The sequence below is a fragment of the Eptesicus fuscus genome, chromosome 8 (genome assembly GCF_027574615.1).
Source record: "Eptesicus fuscus isolate TK198812 chromosome 8, DD_ASM_mEF_20220401, whole genome shotgun sequence".
Taxonomy (NCBI): Eukaryota; Metazoa; Chordata; class Mammalia; order Chiroptera; family Vespertilionidae; genus Eptesicus; species Eptesicus fuscus.
In genome coordinates this window covers 33155675-33181927 of record NC_072480.1, presented here as the reverse complement: position 1 = coordinate 33181927, position 26253 = coordinate 33155675, and the positions used below count along the sequence as shown (strand labels likewise).

The following is a 26253-nucleotide window of genomic DNA, read 5'->3' as shown; positions in this document are numbered from 1 at the left end:
ATCAGGGTGATACTGGCCTCATACAATGACTTGGGAAATGTCCCCTACTATTATAATTTGTTGAAGAGTTGGTTAAGAACTGGTATTAATTATAGTTTAAATGTTTGGTATAATTCAATGGTGATGATAGTAGGACTGGGCTTTCCTATGTGGGTTTATCACTTAATAATTGTTATAGGCTTATTCAGATTGGCTATTTCTAATTGAGTCCATTTCAATTGTTTTAATCTTTTTAGAAGTGTGTCCATTTCATCTGTTACCTAAGTTTTTACATATAATTATTAATGCTATTGCTTTATACCTTTTTTCATTTCTGCAAAGTCAGTAGTAATGACCTTTTTTTTCATTAATATTTCCAATAATTTACATCTGATCTCTTTTTTCTTGAATAGTTAAAAGTCTTTTGATTTCTTAAATTTTTTTTTCAAAGAACCATTTTTTTAAAAAAAATTATCTACTACTTTTCTAATACCTAGTTCAGGTATTTCCACAATATTCTTTATTATTCACAGATATAGCCTCAGCAACAGGTAGGTGTTGCCAGCATGACAATTGCTGACATTCTACATGTCTTGGCGGGGCGAGGGTGGGGGGTGGGGAGGGGGATAATTCTTTGAGTAGCCAGAGGAGAGAGAGAACTACATATTTTTGGGTGCACCAATGTGTTCGGGTATTTCTGTCTCACTTAGTGGGGAGGAAGGAGTGGGCAGGTCTCTGTTCAAATAACATGGACTCTTTCTGTTCCTATCAAATTGAAGTAGATTTTATTGAATAAATATTTCTGAGGCTTTTGGACTCAGATTGGAATTACACCTCCAGCTTCCCTGAGTTTCCAACTTGTAGATGGTATGTGGTGGTACTTCTCAGCCTTCACAGTCATGTGACCCAATTTTTAAAAATAAACATATGTATTTATTATCTATTGGTTCTGTTTCTTTGGGGAAACCCAGTATACCCTGGCACTGTGGATTCATAACTTTGATATTAATCATTATACCATTCAACCCCATGCTTCAAGTTTCAAAAAATGGTCCCTCTTCCATTACTATATTGAAGAAGGGCTAAAATGACATTGCAGCACATTGCAAAAGCCACAGAGTTTTGCAATCAGATATACCTGAAAATACCTCTTATATTTGTCAGTATTATGTGTGAACAGGTAAACAACTATAATTATGTAATTGCAAAATGAGAAAAATAATTTTCTCTCAAGATTCTATTAAAACACAAACTTGTATATCATTTTTAATGTGACTTTATTCTCCCAGGAATTTAGTGTTTGTTGATGTAGCTCCATACTAAATACTAAATAGATCTTTCTGACAAAATGTGTCAGAAGATTTATGATTTAAAGATATAGTTGGCAGGAAGGATTTTGTCGTATATTGACATCCACAAGAGTACTTTATTAAGTGTCAGTTTATAGAAACTAGGCAAACCATGTTTTCCCTTTCTATTTGCTGCTTATAGGCTGTTAACAGCTTCACTCCATTTATATATATTTTGGGTACAATAGTTGTGACCTCTGATTTCAATAAATAATATACAAGTTATTGTATCAATCATGTTTCAAACCACAGTGGATAATAAAATCCACTTTTAAATCTCAATTTTGTAATGTAGGACGTGTCCTTAGAAGATAAAGAGGCAAAATTAACTAAACAGTAGACAACATAAAATGATATAATTCTAAGAAAATCTGTTTTGGTGTGGGATTGCCACATATATCACTCTATTATCTATTTTTTTTTCTTTTCTATACTAGCACATTCACTATCTAGGATTTATTGTCTTATGAGTTAACAAGAGTGTGGTTGCATATAAATTTTAGTATCTCTGATAAATATGGAAAAAGAGGTAATTATCTTGTATGTAAGATAATATGGCTAATCTTTCTATTTAAGCATGATTACACACACATAATTTTCCTGGCAATATAGAAAGTGAAATGATGGTGTACTTTCATTTAAAAACTGTCAGTTTTCTACATTGTTAAGTACTAATCTATCTATATACTTTCAAAGCATTCATCATTTATTATCAAGAGAGGTGGTTTTTTTACTACAACTGAATTAAATTGAGGGGAATGAAGCAAAACTTTTTTGATTCAGTTACATCAATTAATTTATGCAATGCACTGTGGTTGAGGAGGTACATATTTCAAGAAAAAATCAATTGAAATACCACTTTATTTCTACAATTATAATTTTTCTCCAAACATACCATGTTGATATTGTATATGTGACATGAGTAATGCAAAGACAAAGTGTTTGCTTTTTAAATGCATAAAAAAGCAGAATCCAATATGATGAATGTGGAGCTCTCTAGAGGATGGGACAGGTACTAGATGAAAAATTGATTAAAATGTTTTTAAAACTTTTGCCACTTAAAAAATACTACTTCATTTTCCTGGTAAAAATAGTCTAGTGTCTGGAATCATAGTCCTAGTTCTTTGCTGATTAGATTCACTGATTAAGTTTCTCTAACTGATTAGATTGCTTGGCTAAATGTAGGTCAAAGTCACACTAGCAGAACTTTTAGCATTTAACTATAATTCTAATGCAATTAGACTACAGGCTTTCTTTACTTGAAAAACTTGACATTGTCAGCTATAGCTATGGTTTCAAAATAGTGATTAATTCTAGATACTGACATTCCTATAGCAAGATATTTCAAACAAACAGATTTCATATTTACCAATGCTCCCCAGATCAGCATAGTTCAACAGGCATAAACTTCATTTTGAAGAAGTTTGCTAAGTTTCTAGTATATATTTATTTTCCATTTTTTTATTATTTGGAGTATTTTACTCTGGTCTATGAATTAATTGTTTCTTCCATAAATAATTTTTCAACTTGAAATTGTTTAATAATAGATCTAGTAGAGTATTAATTACTGGGTGAGATTTGGTATTACAACCTTCACTACAATAAATTACTGGCTCTCTTTTGTTGTAATTTTAGTACAAAACTATAAAAGGTGATTATTTTTTATGGGAACAACTGAACTACCTTTTTATGATAGAGAGAAATTGAGAATACATTTCTAAAAAAGTGTTAGAATATTTTTTTCAAAATATTTTTAGTGTCTGTTATACATCAGGTATGAATTAGAAAATAGAAAAGCACACAGTAGATTCTCAATTACATTAGTCAAAAATAAATGCAAATTAAAAACACAATGACATGTCAATACATATTTACTGAAATGGGAAAATAAACCAACAGAAACACTAAGAGGTAAAACAACCCCAACAATATCAGGTATTAGCTAGGATGAAAAACTCTGGAGCTGTTATATAGATGGTGGCAATGGAAAATGGTATAGTCATTTTGAAAAGCATATGCTTACATAATGTTCCAGTAATCCCACTTCACGGTTTTTAGATTTTACCCCGTGAAATGAAAACATGTTTACATGAAACCCAGCAATGAATGTTCATAATGGATTTATTTGTACTCATCTAAAACTGTCAACAATATAAATGCCATCCAACTGGTGAGTCAATATATAAGATTTAATGTCTATATATTAGACAATAAACAAAATGAAAATACAGAGGATGACAAAAATAGGCTTACAGTTGTGAGTACACAAAACACAATTTATTTTTGTACTACATATTTTTCCATATGAACAACTGTAAACCTGTTTTTGCCCAGCCCTGTATATTAAATAAAATAAGCTTATTAAAAATACAGCCCTAACCAGTTTGGTCAGTGGATAGAGAGTTGGTCCCAGGTTCGATTCCAGTCAAGGCCATGTACCTTGATTGCAGGCAGATCCCTAGTAGCGGGTGTGCAAGAGGCAGCTGATCGATGTTTCTCTCTCATCAATGTTTCTAACTCTCTATCCCTGACCCTTCCTCTCTGTAGAAAATCAATAAAATAATTTTTTAAAAAAAAATACAAACCATGGGTAATTCACAAATATATTATGCTATTTTAATATATCCAGACTCTAAAGTGTATCCTATCTAATAAAGAGGAAATATGTAAATTGACCATCACACCATCACAAAGATGGTGGCGCCCATAGCCACAAGATGGCTGTGCCCAGTCCCCTCAGCCCCTCTGGAGCCCCCCAGTCAAACCCACCCTCAGCCCCCCAGCCTCCCAGGGCCAGCCCAAGGCACAGGCAAGCCTCGGATGGAAGCTTTCCAGCCAATGCCTGAGCCACAGGCAAGCCTCAGATGGTGGCTGCCCAGCCACCCAGGGCCGCCCAAGGCTCAGGTAACCAGGGCCAGCTGAGGCTTGCGCTGCAGGCAATGGCAGCAGCAGAGATGTGATGGGGGCATCATTGCCTTCCCCTGATCACCAGGTCACCTCCCGCACTTGAGGGCTTGCAGATTGTGAGAGGGGCCAGACTGGGCTGAGGGACCCCCCCGCCTTCAGTGCATGAATTTTCATGCACCGGGCCTCTAGCATATAATATAACTCCATTGATTATCACATTGTGGAGAATGAAAAGCTATAGGAATAGGAAACATCAGTGTTGTCAGAGGCAGGGGGGTGGGGAGGTTGAGGAGTAGGATGGCTGCAACATGGCATAGGAGTTTTGGAGTGCCTGAACTGTTTTATATCTTGACTAGAGGCCCGATGCACAAAATTTGTATAAGAGACTCGGCCTTCGCAGCTGGGGTGGCTTGCGTTGGCCCTAGCAGCCCTGGCTTCATCTGGAAGGCAGTCTGGAAGGACATTTGGAAGGTCGTTCAGCTGTTCAGTCTAATTAGCATATTATGCTTTTATTATTATAGATTGTGGTAGTGGGCATATAACTGTGAATGCATTTCAATACTTGTAGAACTGTACACTAAAAATGGTGAATGTTGTTATATGTAAATTATATCTAAAAATGACAATTTTTAAGAAAAACAAAAAAACAAAACCTGATATGTTACTTGCATGGTTGCTATACTTCTATAATTGAAGATTAAACAGCATTCAAAAGAATTGGGTCAGTCCTAGAAATATAATACTCAGTCAAAGAAGTAAATCCTTAAAAGTACACATAGCCAAAACTGGTTTGGCTCAGTGGATAGAGCGTCGGTCTGCGGACTCAAGGGTCCCAGGTTCTATTCTGGTCAAGGGCATGTACCTTGGTTGCGGGCACATCCCCAGTAGAGGGTGTGCAAGAGGCAGCTGATCGATGTTTCTCTCTCATCGATGTTTCTAACTCTCTATCCCTCTCTCTTCCTCTCTGTAAAAAATCAATAAAATATATTTTAAAAAGTACACATAACATGATAGCCACTTTGTACACATAACATGATAGTCAACTGAAAGTAAGCAGTATATTTTTATTTTAAGAACTCCTATAGTTGTCACTTATGTGCATTCAATGGTGTGTATGTTTATATGAGTGTGTTTATAAAGTAAAAGAATGGTCTAGATAAGATCCAGAATAGTTGTTTCTTCTGTGTGGTCACAAGATAATAGGATGTGCAAGTTTCATTTTTAATTTGAATGGTGTGTATGTGGATGTTTCATTATGATAAACAGTATCTCACCTATCTTCTATGAATGACATATTGCATAATACAATTTAAAAATAATAAAATAATAAATTCCATTGATAGTAGGTGCTTTAAATATATTTTCCAAAAAAATAGAATAAGAGAAAAGATTAGCATTTAAATTAGACTTTATAATTTAGTATTTTAATCATTGACAAAATATTTAGTTGATTTCAATAAACTAAACTTTATTTGGTTAAAAGATAAGTTTTAAACAAATCTACCTTTATAGACTTCTTAAGAAGAAAAAATAAATAATTTAATGTTAGAGTAACTGAAGTTTCATTAATTAACAAGTACAGTAATTCATTGTCTGTATAGTATATTAAGAAATTGATTTCAACTTTGGGAGAACATTGGAAATAATACTAATAAATTAATTCTCTTTAAATGCATTTTCTGAATTTTCCATATTTTTCTGTTATTATAGTATATTAAAAATCATGTTAACCAAAATACATTCTAATATATAAAACCCTAGGTCGTAATGACCAGTAATGACCAAGGCTCGACCAACCGGAAGTCAGCAACCCAGGAATGACTGCTTCCGCTGCAGGCATGGTGCCCCAGCACTGACTGCTGAGGGGGCTGTGAATCAGGGCCAGAGAGAGGCCTGAAGAGAAAAGAAGGGACTGATCCATTGTCTCTGTGGCAGCTTTTGATCAGCAGTTGCCTCTCTTTTTCTCTCCCAGTCTGGCCAGCAACCACACCTCCATTTCTCTCCAGGCCTCCAACCAGGGCTGCTGATCAGCCCCGTCTTTCTGATCAGGCCCTGTTGATAGGCCCAGAGATGCTGACTGGCATAGAAACTGACCAATCAGAACCAAATCTAGGTCAACTGTGAGGAGCCAATGGCTGCCTAGGAGGCAGAGCTTTAGACGCTGACTGGAATAGAAACTGACCAATCAGAACCAAATCTGGGTGAAGTGTGAGGAGCCAATGGCTGCCTAGGAGGCAGAACTTTTGAAGCTGACTGGCATAAAAATCTACCAATCAGAACCAAATTGGCCAGCAGAGGAGGGCAATTGGGGGCGAGATCAGGCCAGAAGGACAGGGCAGTTGCGGGAGAGATCAGGCCTGCAGGGGAGAGCAGTTAGGGACGATCAGGCAGGCAGCATGTGAGCAGTTAGAAGCCAGTGGTCCCACATTGTGAGAGGGATGTCTGATTGCCATTTTAGGCCCAATCCCACGGACCTAAACTGGCAGTCTGACATCCCCCAATGGTCCCCAATTGGAGAGAGTACAGGCTGGGCTGAGGGAACCCCCCCTCCGTGCACAAATTTCATGCACTGGGCCACTAGTGAGATCATATCTTCACAATATGTTTGTCAATATTAAGTTCTTTCTTTATTTTAGAAAAGGAAATAAATTTAGGCAGAAAATAACTATAAATATCCAATAATTCCTAGGGAGATATGCACATATTTTTAATTACATTATAAGATGGATATTTTTAGTTATTTTTCCAATCCCAATATTCTATCTGGTTTAACATATTTTTCCTTCTATATCTTTTGTATAACTCATCAAGATTATGACCCAATAAACTAGAAGACACACTACCATAGTGCTCATGGTAGGAACTGTAGTTTTCTAAAAAATGAGCTCATAAATTTAATTCTTAACATCTTTGAAAATTTGTGAATCTTCCTCTGTGCTTTTGTCTTCTATTACTTGATATGAAATACTTTTAATGTAGATTTTTTTATCCTGTTAAGAAAATACTTTGTACACTCGATCATATTTTTCTTTCATTAGAAGATGAGTCAATTAATTAATTAATTAATTAAGACAAAAATGTAGATTCTTTGCATATTGATTTTGTTTGTTCCGCCCTTTCATTTGTTATTATGACAAAAATTAAATATTTTCAGTACTATTGGAAATAAAGTATTGCCTCAAGTAATTTTACAAATCAAATGAAAATTCTTTAGGTATTTACTATGAAGTATTTAGATAAATATCTCTATTCTCTGATGAAATTTTACCTGCTTAATTATTTTCTATATCATGAATCTTTCTTTCTTTCTTTTTTTTAGTTGCCAAATTAGAAGCCTCACAACTCCATCACTTTTAAAATTTAAAAAAGACAGATTCAAACTATTGGTTGCATTATTTTGAGTATTATTCCTACACACAAGGGAAAGAAGCATTTTTATGATTCTTAGATGTCCACAGTGCCATTACCAATTAAAATAGTGACTAAAGGTCATAAATGTCTTTCTGTAATTATTGATATCTTTGTAATTCCTGTGTATGACATTCAACCGAAAAATCTAGGTACTTCTGACTAATTAAAAAAGTTTTTTAATATATGTTGAAGGAAAAGAACATAAGATGCTGATATGTAGCATATTATCTGAATTGGTTGAAGATGTGGTCTTTGCCATAATGCTAATTAAAAGGTCAAAATATTGAAACTAAAATTATTGCATCTACTTTATGTATGTTTGCTTTGTGTGTGTATGTGTTTGTGTGTGTGTGTGTGTGTGTGTGTGTGTGTGTGTGTGTGTGTGTTTAATTAGAAAATTGGGATTTGAGATTGAGATTGCTGGCTCACTTCAGTCATGTTCATACCTACCCCAAAACAAATCTGAAATATATATAGTAATTTTGGAATTTGTTCTAGATCTCAAGGTATAAGATTTGTCAAGGCTTATTTATATTGAAAGATTTTCTACCACCAAGCGTTCACAGGATGAGTTGGGATAAGAGGCATTTCAAAATAGAAGACAATGTTCTCAGCAGCAATTTGTTTCTTTAGTTTGCATTTAAATCCCATTTTCCAAGATAGACTTAGATGAGATCATAGGTATTTGTTCTCAGGGAAGTGAGAGTTAGAAGAGGCAACTTTGAAAGTTAATGTAATTAAATAATTTTAAAGAATACTTTGAAATCCACAGACTCTGGGTAAGACTTGATGTAGATTTCTTAACTAATATGGTATAAAAAATGTACAAGAATAAAATATAATATTTACAAATTTTATGAACTTAATTTATATGTAACTTTATAACCATAGTCAGTTTGGCTTTAATATACTCATCTGGATTTTAATATATGAAAACTGCTTGGAAAAAATAACCCACTATTTCATGTTTGTCTAAGAGAAATAAGTATTATCTTTATTTGTAGCAATGTTAATTTACCAAAGCAACAAAAGAGTATGTATATTAAATATAGCATAAGATTTTATTACTGAGAATCTATCATTGAAGTTGGGAGTAGTTCTACTTAAAAAAAAATGACTGTTTTGTATGAAGGAGAATACTTTCTTGTATACCAGATAAACTCTAGAACCTGGTTTGTCACTCTTATAGAAGACGGTAGGCCCAATGCACAAAATTCGTGCGTGGGTACAGTCCCTAGGCCTGGCCTTCAATCAGGGCCATCTTCCTTGGCTGCCCACAGCTGGCCCCGCCCCTACCACCACCCACCCCTGGTTCCCCATTTGCCATCGGGCCATCAGAGCCTGAAAGCCCAGGGGAGGGACGGAGAAGTTGGCTGTTACCGAATGCTCACCGGCCCTCCCCTTGCCATGGTTCGCCCTCTGTGTGTGGGGCAACCAGCTGGACGGGGGCCTTGGCCTGGTGGTGCCTGTGTCCCCCGCCACCCACCCCTGGTTCCCCTTTCACCATCGAGTGATGGGAGCCCACCTGCCGGGGAAAAGAACCAAGAGGTGGTCAGGGCCCCTATAGGGACTGGTCAAGCAGTGGTTCTGGTCATTCTGCCATTAGGGTCAATTTGCATATTACCCTTTTATTATATAGGATGTGTAAGTCATCATGCTTGAATCTACTTACAAACTTAACACACTAAAATGGCTTCATTCCTTTATCCAAATAAGATGCATTTATTAAATATACATATTAAATCACTAGTGAAGCACTGTATCACTGAAAATAATGCCTTTTATTATGCTGATTAAAACTTTTTTATAGAAGCCCAGAGATCAATGACCTGGGGAAAATTCTAGCTTCATAATAAGAGGTTTTGGTGTATAATAATAAGAGGTGTCTATCTAGGGAGTTATGCCAATCAGCACTTCCAATCTAAACTGATGAAATTCCAGCTGGTTGCAAACACTTCCCCTAACTTTTCATTTTTTTCTCTTAAGCCAAAGTTGTACAGCAATAAATTGTGGTAAAAGGCAGAGTCGTGATAATGTTACATTTAGTTCAAAATCATTTGGTCACTTTAGGTGGAATGTTTTTATTTAAGTTCAGCTTTGGGCTTTTGACATTTCATTAACTTATTTTTCTTTTCAAAACTCCACAATATAAATATCCCCTAATAGGTAATGTTCCAGTGCTTTTTCTATTCTAAATATGCTGAACCTTCATGTTTCTTTATTTTGAACTATACATAGTAATATAATTTATTCTTAATTTGATTATCTGAATAATCAATCAACATATTTCCAGTCTGTTTTGTATCTACTTTTTAGTCATAAAGTGTTATTTTTATACTAGAGGCCTGGTGCACTGATTTGTGCACTGATGGTGTCCTTCAGCCTGGCCTGTGCCCTCTCGCAACTGGAGACCCCTCAGGGGATGTCAGACTGTGGGTTTCAGAAACCAGCAGTCCGACATCCCCCAAGGGATATAGTAGTGCGCAAAACGGCAGGTGGCCAGGTAGGAGCCTGAGCCTGGGACAGGCACTGTGCCACTCCCACTTATCCTGGCCCTGGTGTGCCTGCCGCTGCCGCCACTGTCACTCCGTTGTGCTGCTGCAGAGACGGGAGCAGCTTGCACTGCCGCATCTGTTCTCGCCAGCCATAAGCCCAGAGTCTGGTGCCTGTTGGTCAGCCGAGCAGTGCTCCCGCTGTGGGAATGCACTTATCACCAAGGGGCAGCTCCTGCATTGAGCATATGTCCCTGGTGGTCAGTGAGCATCACAGTGACCAGTCGACTGGTCGTTCGGTCGTTTGGTCGCTTAAGCTTTTATACATATAGATTCCTCAGAATAAATATGAATTTAGAACTCATGTGATGAACTGATAAAATATTAGAAATTATGACCAGAGTAGTAGGCAGATGATTTAGAGATTCTTTACTCCCATTATGGAATGTACAATATGGTAACAAACACCAGGCACATAACACCAATTAATTTTTGAAAAATAAAAATTATGAAGATACATTTTCTAATTTATGTTCTTTTAAATTTTAAAAACATCTTCTCTAATTAGGATTTCCCCATTCATTACTAAGAAACTAAACAGAAACGAGACACAAGGTATAACAACTTTGGGAATGAAAGTAGCATATAACCAGAATATCAGACAAGGCAAAAGAGATTAGAATTATAGGAATACTTATATGCTATATATGTCATTAAAATTATGTATCAAAAAATTTATATGTACCATTTGTTAAAAGCATAAATATAAAATGTATGGTACCAGATCACTTTCTCTCCCTGATATTATTCAAGATACTTATTTTCTAAAACAAGAAGAACTTAAAAAACATTTTACCCTAAATATTTTAATAATATAATTTTTTTCCGTTTCTATATGGCAGAGCATTGAAAATTCAAATATTAAGACTATATATACCCTAAATGGTTTGGCTCAGTGGAAAGAGCGTCGGCCTGCAGATTGAAGGGTCCCAGGTTTGATTCCGGTCAAGGGCATGTACCTTGGTTGTGGGCACATCCCGAATAGGTAGTGTGCAGGAGGCAGCTGAATAGGTGTTTCTCTCTCATTGATGTTTCTAACTCTATCTCTCTTGTCCCTTCGTCTCTGTAAAAAATCAATAAAATATATTTTAAAATATATATACAGAATGGTACATTCTGATATGCCTTTTGTTGAATTTCTTTTTTTCTTTATTAGTTTGTTTTTCAATTTAACCAAGACTTTCAGTTACTTTAGTTACTCTGGGAAGTATCCTCACATTATAAAACCCACATACGATTTAGAATGATTGACAGGTTCCAATGATGAGGGATCAAAACTCTACCAGATGGGGGCATATATGTCAAAATTGATGCACAAAAGATATCCACAGAATTCTTTTATATATGTCTTACTAGGCATATATTTTGCTTCAATGCCTAATTTGCATGAATTTGGGAAAATGTTGCATATACCAGAAAGAGTAAATAATGAAGTAAAACTGAAAGAGTAAAATGCATTGACTGCAGAAAGCACAGTTGGTGATAGGAAGATGTGCTGCACTGAAAGTGAATAAAACAACAGAGGATTCTTTCAATATTTCTTGGTAGATAGCATGATCAATAATAGAAGACTTTTACCACTAAGGAATAATGGAAGGAATTAAATAATCGCAGCATGAAATATGAATAGAAATAATAATTTTTTTTCTGGGGTTACCATGAAGTTGTAGATAAAATGCCAGAATTAAAAACAAGCCTTTATAAGAACCAAATGAATATTTTCTTTAAAATAGACACATGCAGTTAAGACAAATGCCAGTGGACACAGTGAGAGCTTCTGGATCACCGGATACGTTAATAAATGTCAAGTGTATTGGTATTAAAAGTTATGGATGCTGAATAGTTGTGAGTTAATAAAAGTAAAAGCACCGTACTTAATTGGCATGATTATTTACAAAATATTTCCTGTAATCTCTGTGGTAATTACATGGTAGAGCTGCATAGATGATGCAAAGGTTAGTGAAAAATTCTTTGTCACATTTTTTTCTCATTTAGAGTTTACTTTTCTCTCTCTCTTATTTTTTAGGTTTGTATTACAACATTTATTAAAATAAGACCATGGATTAATAGAAACAACAAAGAACCAAAAAATTATAATGCAAGCTATATAAAACCCCAAAAGTATCTAATCTATTCATTCGTTAGCTAAAAAAAACTTCTGTATCAATACTTCTCTATTTTTAATATTGAACCCCCAAGTACTTTATAACGCAATCAAGTCTGGCAGGTTGTCAAGCTTGCATGTAGGGATGGCTTCAGGCTGGGTGGACTGTTCAGTCACCAGGGTTTGCACTTGCAAAGGTTCCCACTTGGTTCAATGCTCTATTGTGGTTGACTTGAAATTCTTAAAATTTTTGAACAAGAGGCCCAACTTTTCATTTTTCACTAGGTACTGCAAATTATGTAGCTAGTCCTGCATGCCTCCCTTTAAAGTTGAAAATCTATTTCACTCGATTCTTCCACCTCTCCTCAGAGGCACATCTCAGTGAAGTTCCTTTGCCAGTCTAACTGTCTTTAGGATCAATTGCTATCACTCTCTCATTTCCTCTGCATGGAAAATTTCTGAGGGGTAGTCTAAATTGTCTAGAGATGTGACATCATATGATTATTATTGTTGCCCAGGGATCCTCCTTATTGTTTTTCTCAAGTATTTTATTGCTACCGCTTAATTTGGGGCACTTAGGGCAACATAGGTCTGTGAGGAAATGATGGACGTAATGCTTTTACAATTATTATGGGGCATTTTTTTTGGGAGAAACCTAGGAGGCAATTCGTGAAATGACCTGGAGTTTAGGAGACTGGTTTCAGATGTGAGTCATCAGCCTTTGTGTTTTTTATGAAGGCTGTGATGTCAGCTTTAAGAATGAGTGGGCAGAGTAAAAAGTTCAAGGCCAGATACCTGGAAAATGCTGACTTAAGACTGCAATGAGAAGCCCATACTAAACAAAAACAGCATACAGAAAGGTTGAGAGAAAGAAGAAAAAAAACTTGAGGCAGAATACAGTAACAACATTTAGGAGATTTCAACTCCTTTATATGTATTTTATGCTATTGTCACATTGGACTATTTTCCACTATTTGAAAGACACTTAACCTATCTGTTTATCATAAATTACCCATTTTTCTTATGAAAATCGTGTTCACATTAAAGATCTTCCTCAAATATTACTCTTTCTGTGCTCTCTTCTCTGGTTGTCAGACAGGGTTGTTACTTTGATAATATCCCTAAAACTTTCCTTCTACATCTCTTTTATTCCCTAGTTTGTCCTTGTCATAGTTTTCTGTACTTTTCTCATTTTTCCTACTGCATTATAGATGTTTTATGGATAATTCTTGCCTAAATACCCCTGTATCTCCATCAGAAAGTAATATAGTTCACTGTGCATATCCATGAATATATGTTGAATAAAAATTAAATTGTTAGAGTTGAGCTGTGCTTAGCCAGGTGAGCAGAACAGCTGGAGGGCCTGGCCCAGAGCTCCAGGCACTCCAATCCCAGGACTTCAGAGGGCCAGGCCCATGCAGGGATGCTGCCATTGGAGCAGGCACATTGGGGTTCTTGACCTTTGCAGCATGCTTTCAGACCCAGGCCCGGAGTTAGTCTTCCTGCCACAAATTCCCTTGCATTCTGGAGTGTGCTTCATAGTCTTCTAGGATCTCCAGGGTGAAGCTGTCTGTGGATGGGATTCTAAGGGTTGGACCATGGGGCAGAATGCAACAAAGAGCAATATTACAATTCAGCAGCTTGTTAGAAAGATACATATTGTTAGCAGATCCAGGGGCATCCATTAGCAGTACAAGTCAGTGTTAATCACTGTCCTGTTAATCACATTGACTGGTCAGCCTATCACTGTCCAAACTGACCCTTGTGACAAGGTCAAATCAACGGGCAAATATCTGTAACTGGGACATGGAAATTGTAGCAGATAGAGTCGGACCCTTAAGGGTAGGTCCAGATTTGGGTGGGAAAAAGACAGACTCTGCAGGTACAGAGCCAACAGGATCACACTCAGCAGACCCAGGAGCCGCCAGTTGTCACTGCCAGCTAGACACAAACACAGCAGAAGATCTCCGTCCAGGAGAAGCAAGTAGCACAGATTGCTGAAGGACTGACTATGTCCTATCAGCCAGTTAATGCAGATGGCATCACTCTCTAGCGAGGCATGGCCACCATCAGCAGCCAGTTTGGCAGGAGCACAGACTGATCAGACAGGAGCCAATCGCCACACACCCAGCAGTGGGAAAGGGTCTGTCATTGTAACTCTACCAGTGGATGTAATCAGTTCAGCAGGGATGGTCATGACAGTGCCGGGAGCTGGCTCGGTGTCTGCTCTCCAAGCAATCCCTCCAACCGGGACAGAGAGGCTTGAAGAAGAGCCACTTGATGCAAATGCCAAACAGTACCAGTGTCTTTGTAAAAGTAGCAAGCCTGGGACAAACTACAGGCAGAAGGGAAATCAAAGGAAAGAAGAAACACCTGCATGAGCTGTGCCCCAGCACAGAAGTGTGGAGAAAGGGGCCCTTTTTCTCTCCCAAGGAATAGTTCCCAAACGCAGGAGCCACACCAAATAAAAAAAGCAATGACATGGATTCTGTGTTCTCACGCCAGACCATGTGACGAAGATGATCAAGGTTGTACTCCTTGCCACTGTTTGCACTGCTCTGGGAAAGCACTCCACTCTTTTGAAGGGATGGATAATCACATTCTGCTCTTCTGTGCACGGCAGAGACCACTAGTTTTTCATACGAGTCTTGGTGTTATAATTGTAGCAATGTCTGACAAATTGAAATTGCAAGCCTTTTTCTCTCCCCTCCAGGCCAGACCTATTTCCGACTGTGTATAACATTGACATTTCATAGATTAGGATGAATCAAGGGTAGTCATGCCAGCCCAGCCATGCACAAGCACCGGGATGCCAGCCATCCGGCTCAGCAAGGGAGAGCAAACTTCTCACTGTAAACTGCAATCAGGGCAGCCACAGCCCACTCCTTCCCACAGGAATTGATTAAACAGTACTATCCATCTCTCTGCTGAGGTAGCTCATCGTCACCGAGTGGGCATTTTATATTCGGAGGTGGCTTCCAGGAAAAGAAATTCAAACTTCTGACTTGGAAACAAGTTATCTGAGATTTAAATATATACACACATATAATGTTCGGCTTAAAACAATGATTTTAAAGAATGCTCTGAGAAACAGCAGTTCAGAGTACATTAAAAGTTGTTAACTTGCCCTAACTGGTTTGGCTCAGCGGATAGAGCATTGGCCTGCGGACTGAAGGGTCCCAGGTTCGATTCCGGTCAAGGGCATGTACCTTGGTTGCAGGTACATCCCTAGTAGGAGGTGTGCAGGAGGCAGCTGATCGATGTTTTTCTCACATCGATGTTTCTAACTCTCTATCCCTCTCCCTTCCTCTCTGTAAAAAATCAATAAAATCTATTTAAAAAAAAGAGTTGTTAACTTATGGCAGACAAGGAGTCCTGTGGTCATTTTGATGACTGTGTTGAAATGAAACAGATTTATTTACAGGAGGATTTATCAGATTCTTCAATATTCTTAAGTTTTGTGAATATCTAAGAGAGAGATAGTGTTCAGTACTTGCTAATCCTTTGACCATAAAATAAATTTGTTTCAAGTAGCTAATAGAACCAACTTTTCTGTGAAATACATTTTGAGAAATATCAAGTTAAGATTTATATTTTTACCTTATGGAATTAAATCTTTAAAGCTACCTTGCTCATATAAACATGACATAAATGACATTTTTATTATTAGTGAAATGCTTTGATAAAAAATAACTGTTTTATTTGATCTGATTTTTCTGTATTACTAATGTTTTCATTTTATGCATAATATGTCCTTGCAATGTTGTGGCTACTGGTTGCTGGCGTTTCATAGTTGTATCTCTGAAATGACAACTTACAATATTCTAAGAATTCTCATGTTTCTTTTTGTCTTCCTAAATCTTACTCTTCACATTTTATGATATTTTATAGATGTTTATTTTTTTATTTAATTTTTTTTCACTCTATCAGTTCACCCTCTTCTTACATCTATATACATTAACCCAAGAAAACAGGAATTCACCAAGGACACTCTCACTGTGGATATCTGCAATTCTTAAATATAATTCCAGGGAATCCTATATAATAAGGAGCTAATATGCAAATGGTCATTTCGCCATGACGCTGTAACGACTCATCAGCTGGGACCTGAGGCTGTGTGGCGCCGAGTCGGGGCGGGGCACCTAAGGCCTCGCCCCCTGCCCCAGCACCAGGACCTGAGGCTGTATCCCCCGCCCAGGCGGCTTGACGGGGTTGGGGCCAGTTGGGTCTTGGTGTCTCCTAATGGGAGTGGGGTCAGCCGGACACTTCTATTATAGAGAAATAGCAATATTAAATAGCAATATTAATTAATATTGCAAGTAGCAATATTAAAATATTTCTTCTAATTAATTCCCTTTTAATGTGCATGAATTTTGTGCACCCGGCCACTAGTATGTAAATAAATCCTACCATCACCTGCAAACTGCATTCTGTCTTCTTCCTAATTTTCACTGTATCAGAGAGGGCTTTCCTGGCTGCCTGAGGCCAAATAAAGTCATTCATCATTTGTTTCTTCCTATCTCTTATGATCTACCTGTGGGGAAAGGCAAGCCTATGAAAGTGTTCTCAAATATACGTATTTACTTAAGCACATTCATGGGGCTGTGACTTTTATCAATAAAGGATGAGTCTTCAGGCCTGAAATAAAGAAGGAAGCTCTATACATTGATAAAAACAAAACAAAACAAAAATTTGATGTAGTCCAATGTGTCTTTTTTGTTTGTTTGTTTTTTGTCTACCTTTTTTTCTTCTCTCTCTTTCTCTCTTCTCTTCATCCCCCTATTTCTCTAGTAATCACCATATCATTGTCTGTGTCTATAAATTCTGTTTTGATTTGCATTTTTTGCTTAATCCCTTTAACTTTTACACCCAGCCCTACAAACCTTCTCCCCTGATAGTTGTAAGTCTGTTCTCTATGAGTCTGTTTCTAGTTTGTTAGTTTATTCTGTTTATTAGATTGCACACATGAGTGAAATAATAAGGTAATTGTCTTTGCTTTTGTTCCCTGTGCTTTTGGTATTATGTATAAGAAGTCATTGCCAAAACCAGTGTCATGAAGCTTTCCCCCTATGATTTCCCTAAAAGTTTTTCAGTCTCAGATGTTGTGTTTGTCTTTAAGTTATTTTGTGTATTTGTACACTTTTGTGTGTGGTGCAAATTAAGGATGAAATTTTATACTTTGCATGTGGATATCCTGTTTTCTCAACACTATTTTTTGAAGAGTGTATTCCTTCTTCATTGGGCATTCTTGGCACCCTTGTTGATATTGACTATAAATGTGGATTTATTTCTGAACTCTCATTTCTATTCCATTGGTTTATATGTTTGTGTTTATGAGAGTGCCATACTGTTGTGATTACTGTAGATTTATGACATATTTGGAAATCAGTCAATGTGATGCCTTCAGTTGTATTCTTCTTTGTCAAGTTTGTTTGGCTACCTGGGGTCATTTTTGGTTTTATGTAAATTTCAGGGCTTTTTCTTTTTTCCTAACTCTGTAAAAAAAATGCCATTGAATGGAAGAAAATATTTGTAAACCATATGTCCGATAAGAAATTCATTCTAAAATATATAAGGAACTCTTACAATTTAACAGAAAAAAACAACACATTATTAAAAAATGGACAAAGGACTTGAATATACAGTTTTCTTAGAAAATATACAATGGCCAACAGGTGTTCAACATCATTAATAATCATGGAAATGAAAATAAAATTAGATATCACCTCACATTTGTCAGGATGTCTATAATCAAAAAGAAAAAAAAAGGTAAGTATTGGCAAGGTTATGAGAAAGATAAGGTTTGTATATACTGTTGGTATAAATATAAATTGGTTTAACTACTATGAAAAGCAAAATGGAGGTTCCTCAAAACTTACAAATATAACTATGATGTGATTCAGTAATCCCACTCTTAGGTATATGTCCAAAGGAAATTAAATCAGTATTTTTAAGAGATATTTAAACCTTCATGTTCACTGCAGTATTATTTACAACTAGAGGCCCGGTGCACGAAATTCTTGCACGGGGTGGGGTGTTCCTCAGCCCAGCCTGCACCCTCTTCAATCTGGGACCACTCGAGGGATGTCCGACTGCTCGTTTAGGCCCGATCCTACTGGGCCTAAACTGGCAGTCGGACATCCCTCTCACAATCCAGGACTGCTGGCTCCCAACTGCTCGCCTGACTGCCTTCCTGATTGCCCCTAACTGCTTCTGCCTGCCAGCCTGATTGATGCCTAACCACTCCCCTGCCAGCCGGATTGATGCCTAACTGCTCCCCTGCCAGACTGTTTCCCCCTAACTGCCCTCCCCTGCAGGCCTGGTCACCCCTAACTGCTCTCCCCTGCAGGCCTGGGTCCCTCCCAACTGCCCTTCCCTGCAGGCCCGGTCACCCCCAACTTCCCTCCTCTGCTGGCCTGGTCAACCTAACTGCCCTCCCCTGCAGGCTTGATCGCACCCAACAACCCTCCCTCTCATGCCTGGTCTCTCCCAACTGCCCTACCCTGATGGCCATCTTCTGGTGGTCATCTTGTGTCCACAAGGGGGAAGCCATCTTTGTCCACATAGAGGCAGCCATCTTGTTTGTTGGAGTGATAGTCAATATGCATGTTACTCTTTTATTAGATAGTATAGAGGCCTGGTGCAAGGGTGGGGGCCAGATGGTTTGCCCTGAAGGGTGTCCCTGATCAGGGTGGGGTTCCCTTGGGGGAGGCTGGGGCGAGGGTCCTGTGGTGGTTTGCAGGCTGGCCACACCCTCTCCTGAGACCCAAGCAGAGGCCCTGGTATCTGGGATTTATTTATCTTCTATAATTGAAACTTTGTAGCCTGGAGCGGAGTCAAGCCTCCTGCTCACTCCATGGCTGCAGCCATTTTTGTTGGGATTTATTTATCTAATATAATTGAAAGTTTGTAGCCTTGAGTGGAGCCAAGCCTTCTGCTCGCTTTGTGGCTGCCACCATTTTTGTTGGGATTTATTTATCTTCTATAATTGAAACTTTGTAGCCTTGAGTGGAGGCCTGGGCCCGCCAGGGTGTGTGGAAAGCTTGGCTTCCTCCATTGCCTGGGAAACCCAAGCCTCCTGCTCACTCCGTGGCCACAGCCATCTTAGTTGTGGTTAATTTGCATACTCGCTCATGATTGGCTGGTGGTCGTGGCTTGTGAGTGTAGCGGAGTGATGGTTAATTTGCATATTGCTCTTTTATTAGATAAGCTAGCCAAGTTATGGAAACAACCTAAATGTTTGTTGACAGATGAAAGAATAAAGAAAATATTATTTATACATACAACGAAATATTATTTAGCCCTAAAAAAGGGAAATCTTGTTATAGGTGATAATCTGAATAAACATTGAGGAAATTATGTTAAATGAAATAAGCTACTCACAGAAGGACAAATACTACATGTATCACACACAGAGGAATAGAAAATGGGCATTCTCAGCCGAAACCAGTTTGGCTCAGTGGATAGAGCGTTGGCCTGCGGACTGAAGGGTCCCAGGTTCGATTCTGGTCAGGGGCATGTACCTTGGTTGCGGGCAAATTCCCAGTAGGGGGTGTGCAAGAGGCAGCTGATTGATGTCTCTCTATCATCGATGTTTCTAACTCTCTATCCCTCTCTCTTCCTCTCTGTAAAAAATCAATAAAATATATATTAAAAAAAAAAAAGAAAATGGGCATTCTCATTGAAGCAGAGATTACTGGAGGAAGGGGAGTGGGGAATTGCTACTCATTGGGTATAAAGTTTCAGTTATGCAAGATGATTAAAGTCCAGATATCTGCTATAAAATAAATAATAAATCATTAAATAACTCTTGTTGCCTCACCTGTGAACTGACAGTTGAAGATAGAAAAAAATGTTAAGTTCATTCCCCTCTTTTAAGGCCAATGTTAAATGCTGAGATTTTTGAATGGGGTCCAGTGAATTCCAAATTATCATAAATCTTTCCAATCTAGTAAATAACATTTCTTTCCATTAAATAACCACAAAGGATATGTAGAAAGAAAGTAGGGTTTTTGCATTCTAACTTCCTCTTTCCAGCAGAATGTGGAAAAAGCCTATTTTCCTGTGAGTAATTGAAAAGCAAAAACCAAAGATGGAGTTTTTAGTGGTATAGAATGCTATAAAGAGATCAAGATATATAGGTGTGAAAAGTATACATTTGGTTCATTAACAATGCAGTTTCATAGTATAAATGAGAGAAGTAAAATTTTATTCGAAGAATAGAAGTTGAGGAATGAATAGATTGGGAGGCAGCAGAAGGAACAAATTCTTTCAAGAAATTTGGTTGTAAGAAAAATTAAGTTTTAATCACAATGTCCAAGACATGGAAAAAATCAGTGTCCTTTGATAGATGACTGGATAAAGATGTTGTGCATATACACAATGGAATACTGCTCAGCCAAAAAAATAAACAAATAAATAAATAAAATAAAACGCTGCCATTTGCAACAACATGGGTGGATTTGAGAATAACATGTTAAGTGAAATAAGTTAGACACAAAAAGTCAAGAACCATATGATTTCACTCATATGTGGGATTCAAAGCTAAAAGCAACAATTGAACAAAAAAGACAAATAAAACAAACAAAATCTAATAGACACAGAAAACAGTATGGTAGTTATCAGAGTGAAGGGGGTTGGTTGGGTGTGGAAACAAAGTGTAAAGGTGGTCAAATATATGAAGACGAAAGAACATTTGACTTTGAGTGGTAAACACACAATACGAAATGTAAGTGATGAATCATAGAGTTGTACACTACATAAAATTTTTAACCAATGTCACTTCAATAAATTTAAGCTTACAAAAGGAAAAATTTGGGGGGCAGATTTTTATTTTATTTTAAAAATCATCTTTTTTACTAATAAAATGGACTAGTACTTCTTTCCTAAATAAGAAATGTTTAACTAGTCAATGGCACATGTGGACAATCACAGCCTTCCTTATAGAGGCAGTTGGCTGTTTCAGCAAGTAGACAAAAGCCTGATGACATAGAGTTTGGCACACTCAGCTCCTTCGTCCAAATTCAAGAGCCAGCTAACTCATTCCCCCTCTCCTGGGAAAGAGTGAGTGGAGATGGCAGTGTGAAGCCGGAAGTGGTGTTCAACTTCTCTCTCCTCCACAGAAACAGAGGGAATAAGATGTGTATCTTCCTGACATTCTGTGGCAGGATGAAAACTCAGATTTCCTGCTGAGGGGATGTAGTGGACTGATGACTCTGGCTGTTTCCCTTCTGAATTCACCACAGTGTTTGTGAGAGGCCTTGCTTCCCACAGCTGATCCCATTGGCAGGGTGAGGTACTAATTCAGGCCCATTCCTGTAGGAGGCGGGACTTCTCCAATGGGCAACTTTGACTTCAGGAAACCCCTCAGCTTGGCCAAACACTTTCTTAGAACTGCTCTGTAGACTCCACCCAATGCTCCTCCCTTACCCCTCTCCTTTCACTGGTAGTAGATTTGTACCAAACATGAAGTTTCTCCCCACCTTTTCTTTCAGTTTCTTTTTGTTAAGGGGCAGTTTTTTAACTACCTTGAGTAGTTAACCATTGATTTGATCAGCCTAAACTGGAGACAGAAGGCTTATCAAATTTCCAATTTTATCTTAATATTGCAGTGCCATATTAAGATAAAGTTAATCTTAGCTGTAATAATAACAATCCCAAAATATTAGTGGCCAAACAATATGAAAGTCTATTTCTCATTATTATAGAAATTGTTGAATTTGGCAGGCTGACCGAGGAGTCTGTCCCTCAGGCTGTAATTTATCATGGCCATCAGAAAGGATATCATGGATCATTTACTTGAATTAAGTGTGAATCAAAGTTTGAAATTACTTCTCAAACTTTTCTATATTTAAAAATAGGTTGTAATTATTGAAATAAACTACTAGTGCCTCCATAATTCTGAATATTTAAAGGGATTAAGAAGCACCATTTACTGAATAAAAAAAGTCCGATACCAAAATCACAGTTGTCTATCAATAAATTGATTAAATCACTGCTATGTAATTAAAAAAGAAAATATATCATTGCCCATTACTAATAATTCATTTAAAGTGTCCCAGAAATCTTTTTCTAATATTTACTTTTCTAAAAAAAAAATAAAATCATTTATTTTCTAAATCATGCTACCATTTCAATAGAAGAAAGTTTTTCTCAAACAATATGTTGTTTTACCTTAGATAAAATAAATTAAAATTTATTTTATTTCACTTTGCTATCAAGTGAAAATTTCTGTTGAAACTACTTGATAAACATTGGAATGCATGTTCTTTTCTTTTCCTTATACTTCCAGTCAACTATAAAGTTGGAAGCAATATTTAATGAGAACATTATCCACTAAGCCATTTGGGCTTACATGGGGTACCTTTGTATCAGCTTTCAACTTTTAGCTCATTTTCTGGCCATCTCATCTCCCATGGGCTATAACTTCTAGTCCATTATGAAGATTGCTTCTGCCCTTGCTGATCTTATACTCATTTATGTTATCCATGATTCAGTTTGGCTTAATTTTGCTAGCAAAATCTTGCAAGGAAAATTTTATAACTGGGGCCCAAATATATATGCTTTGAGGAAGGATTACAATCCATTTGTAAATAAATGAATTACGAATATTAAGAGATTGACCTACATAAGAAAAATTAAAAGTCTGAAACTGCTGGCCTGAATAAAATATTTGAAAGTTGAGAGCCCATTAAGTAATCAATGTATTCATTCTTCACACTTCATCAATGTGAGAGTCAGAACAATTGATTTAACCTGGGAAAAATGTTCATAGGTATCCGGAAAATTTTCTTCAATTAATTATGCCTTTGAAAATGAAAATTACTAAAACTCCTGGGGTTGAAGAGGCTCTACCAGAATGAAATCTTGATAAACAATGGCCAAGGAGAAAGGAAGAATAAGTAACCAGAAAATACAAATAGGTCAAATAGCAGTTTGGACAACATTTGGATTATTATTTAATTATTGTTTGATGACAAGAGGCCAGTGTGCCAATCTCATTAAAGATAATAGAGCAATGCATTTGAATCAGTATTGTTTTTGTCCTGGATTCAACTGATTTCATTAATATGTCACACAGTACAATCGGATATCATTTAACTAATGAAGTATAAGAGACTCTTAGAACAAACACATTAGCATGACAGCACAGCATGTCAGGAAACACTCAAAGAAAATATGTGAGCATACTTTTGTCTTTTGTAAATGACAAAGAAAATCAGCTACTTTAGTCTTTTTTTTTTCTTTTTTCTTATCAAACAAGTACATATGAGACTCCTATATGTTCCACATTTTAAGAACTGTCCTAAGGAAGAGCTAAAACCAGTGATACAATGAGAATCATCTTCAAACTGGGACAGTAGAACAAATATAGTTAAAGAGGAATTAAGGCAGAAAGAGAGTAGTTAATGAAAGAATAGCTATCTGAGCTAAAATATTTCAAATGTTATGCCTAGATTTGTTAAATGTCAGTGTGTTAAAAGCATTGGCAAATGCAAATGCAATCCTCAAGCTTCTATCCATATTCTTTAGTGGGATGAGGCATGATGTGTACATTAAAGAGAAATAGTTTATTTGTGAGTTATAAAAATACTCATTAGAAAATTTAATGAAATGACCTATCATTACCATTATTTCCTTAAAGGAGTGCTTTCATTTTTTGAAAGCTATAAAAGGCATAACTTCATTATGTCTTAAAATAAGTATATTTATATTGATGAAAATTTAGCACTTATTGCTCTTTTACAAATTTTTTTCACACATAAGAAAATATTACTGTTTTGCATTTGGAAACTAGTTATATACAGTGATTTATAAACTCATTTGAGACGCTACTTTGCATAGCATTTTAAAAAAGCACTTTTCTTCTTTAAAAATATTTTTTTACTTATTTCAAAAAGGAAGGAAGAAGGAGAGATAGATAGAAACATCAATGATGAGAATGAATCATTTATTTATGCATCCTGCATACCCCACACTGGGGATCAAGCCTACAACCCAACATGTACCCTGACCGGGAATTGAACTATGACCTCCTAGTTCATAGGTCGATGCTCAACCAACTGAATCACACCAGGTTGGGCTGTATTTTTAAATTTTATAAAATTACCTTTGTTCTTCTTGCATCTTATTTTTTCAGGGCACAAGTATGGTGTGGCTGAAACAAAGTGAAATTGTAACTATTGGAGTAGTATAAACTTATTTGTGTTAGGAGAGAGAGAGCATACATCAGTACACATTATTTAAACTTTACTTTTTTTAACTTTTTGCTGACTCTGTGATTCACTGCCAGACATCTCTGACCTGTTCTATTTGTCTTAAACTTTAACTTAACCAGAGAGTCTATCAGAAACAGCAGAGTATATTTGAGCTCTTTCACTTCCCTTAGAAATCATCTGTGAAAAATCTTAGGATGTCTTCCCAACTCCTATTTTCATAAACATTGCTCTATAATTCATTTGAACAGATTATTGCTACTCTGTTGATAGTGTGGACAAAAAACTGAGGTTGGATTAAATGTTCTTAGGTAATTACTCCAAAATGCAAGAGCGCGCGCGCGCACACACACACACACACACACACACACACACACACACACACACAAACCACAGGCACTAGATTCATTTATAAAGACTATCCTAGTCTATCTTAAGTGTCCTAGAACACTAACATTAGCCTAAAGCTGGACAAAATCACCTGACACAATGAATATACTGTGTATTAGCAGTTATTTACTCTAATGATTATGCAACTGACTGGGAGCTATGGCTTGCTGCTACTGCCTAGCATCATGAGATAGTGTCTTAGAGCATAGTGTTAGCATAGGAAAAGGACACATTTCAAGATTCAAAGTATGGTTTCTACTGAATGCATTTGCTTTTGCACAATTGTAAATTCAAAAAAGTATAGGTCAGGGACCATCTATATTTACATTAATGCCTCAAGTTAGAAACAACTATAGAGAAATCCACTTGGATTTCTGGTGTAGACCCTGATGATTTATGGGATTTGTGGCACTGGTTTGGTATGGTGTTTTAGTGGACATTGTTGAGACTCATCCTTCTGCTTTTGATTACAATGATAGAGACTTAAATTAATTCTGAATGAGACAAGTTGAATGAATTTTTGTGACAGTCAATGTTCATCAGATTAATCAGAGGCACCAACAAAATGGCACACTCAGAAAAATTCACCAGAAGCCAGGAAAGAAATTTGAGGTGAATATTGATAGGATAAAATTTGTTATAAGTTTTCATGTTTCTGCCTGACTTATGAGAAGAGTAACTGATTGTCTTTGCTCCAGGGTATCTTCTCAAAGATGTTTGTATCACAAACAACTTTGGAAGATGGAGATCATGAGCAACTCTTTTCAGAACACAGAATAGTTTTGATTACAGCCTTGGAAAATAGGAGAGATAGCATCTTCTTCTGCAGGAAATGGCATGCATGTTCACTGAACATTATTAAAAAGTTAGGATCATTAAGCTCAAGGTTTCTCTTCTGTAATAAAATCATCTCTTTGTTCAGGTTTCATCTGTCTCTCTCCATGTAACATTGTAGAAATTGTTACTTGTGGAATTTACACAAATTCTGGTACTATGGATACTGCTTTTGCTGTGAATAATAGACTTGCTTTGTCCTTGAGCCAGAAATCTTAATTCTTCTACAGGAACAATAAATTGGTGGCAGGCTAATTTGTAAACTAGAAAGTATTATAAAAACTTAGACCCCTTTCATTCTTGACCAACATGTACAACATATTGAATTGAAATATCCTATATCATAAAAGCCTAATATGCTAAGTGTCCAGTCGTCCAGTCATCCATTCAATCAATCAAAGCATAATATGCTAACGATATGCCAAGGCAACTCAACCACTCGCTATGATGTGCACTGACCACCAGGGGGCAGATGCTCAATGCAGGAGCTGCCTGCTAGTGGTCAGTGCACT

At 36.9% G+C, this 26253-nt stretch overlaps 1 pseudogene; it reads left to right on the top strand.

Annotated features, from left to right (window-relative positions):
- The first annotated feature begins 1066 nt into the window (after nucleotides 1-1066).
- Nucleotides 1067-15042, top strand: LOC103289692 (nuclear transcription factor Y subunit alpha-like; annotated as a pseudogene).
- Nucleotides 15043-26253: the final 11211 nt, after the last annotated feature.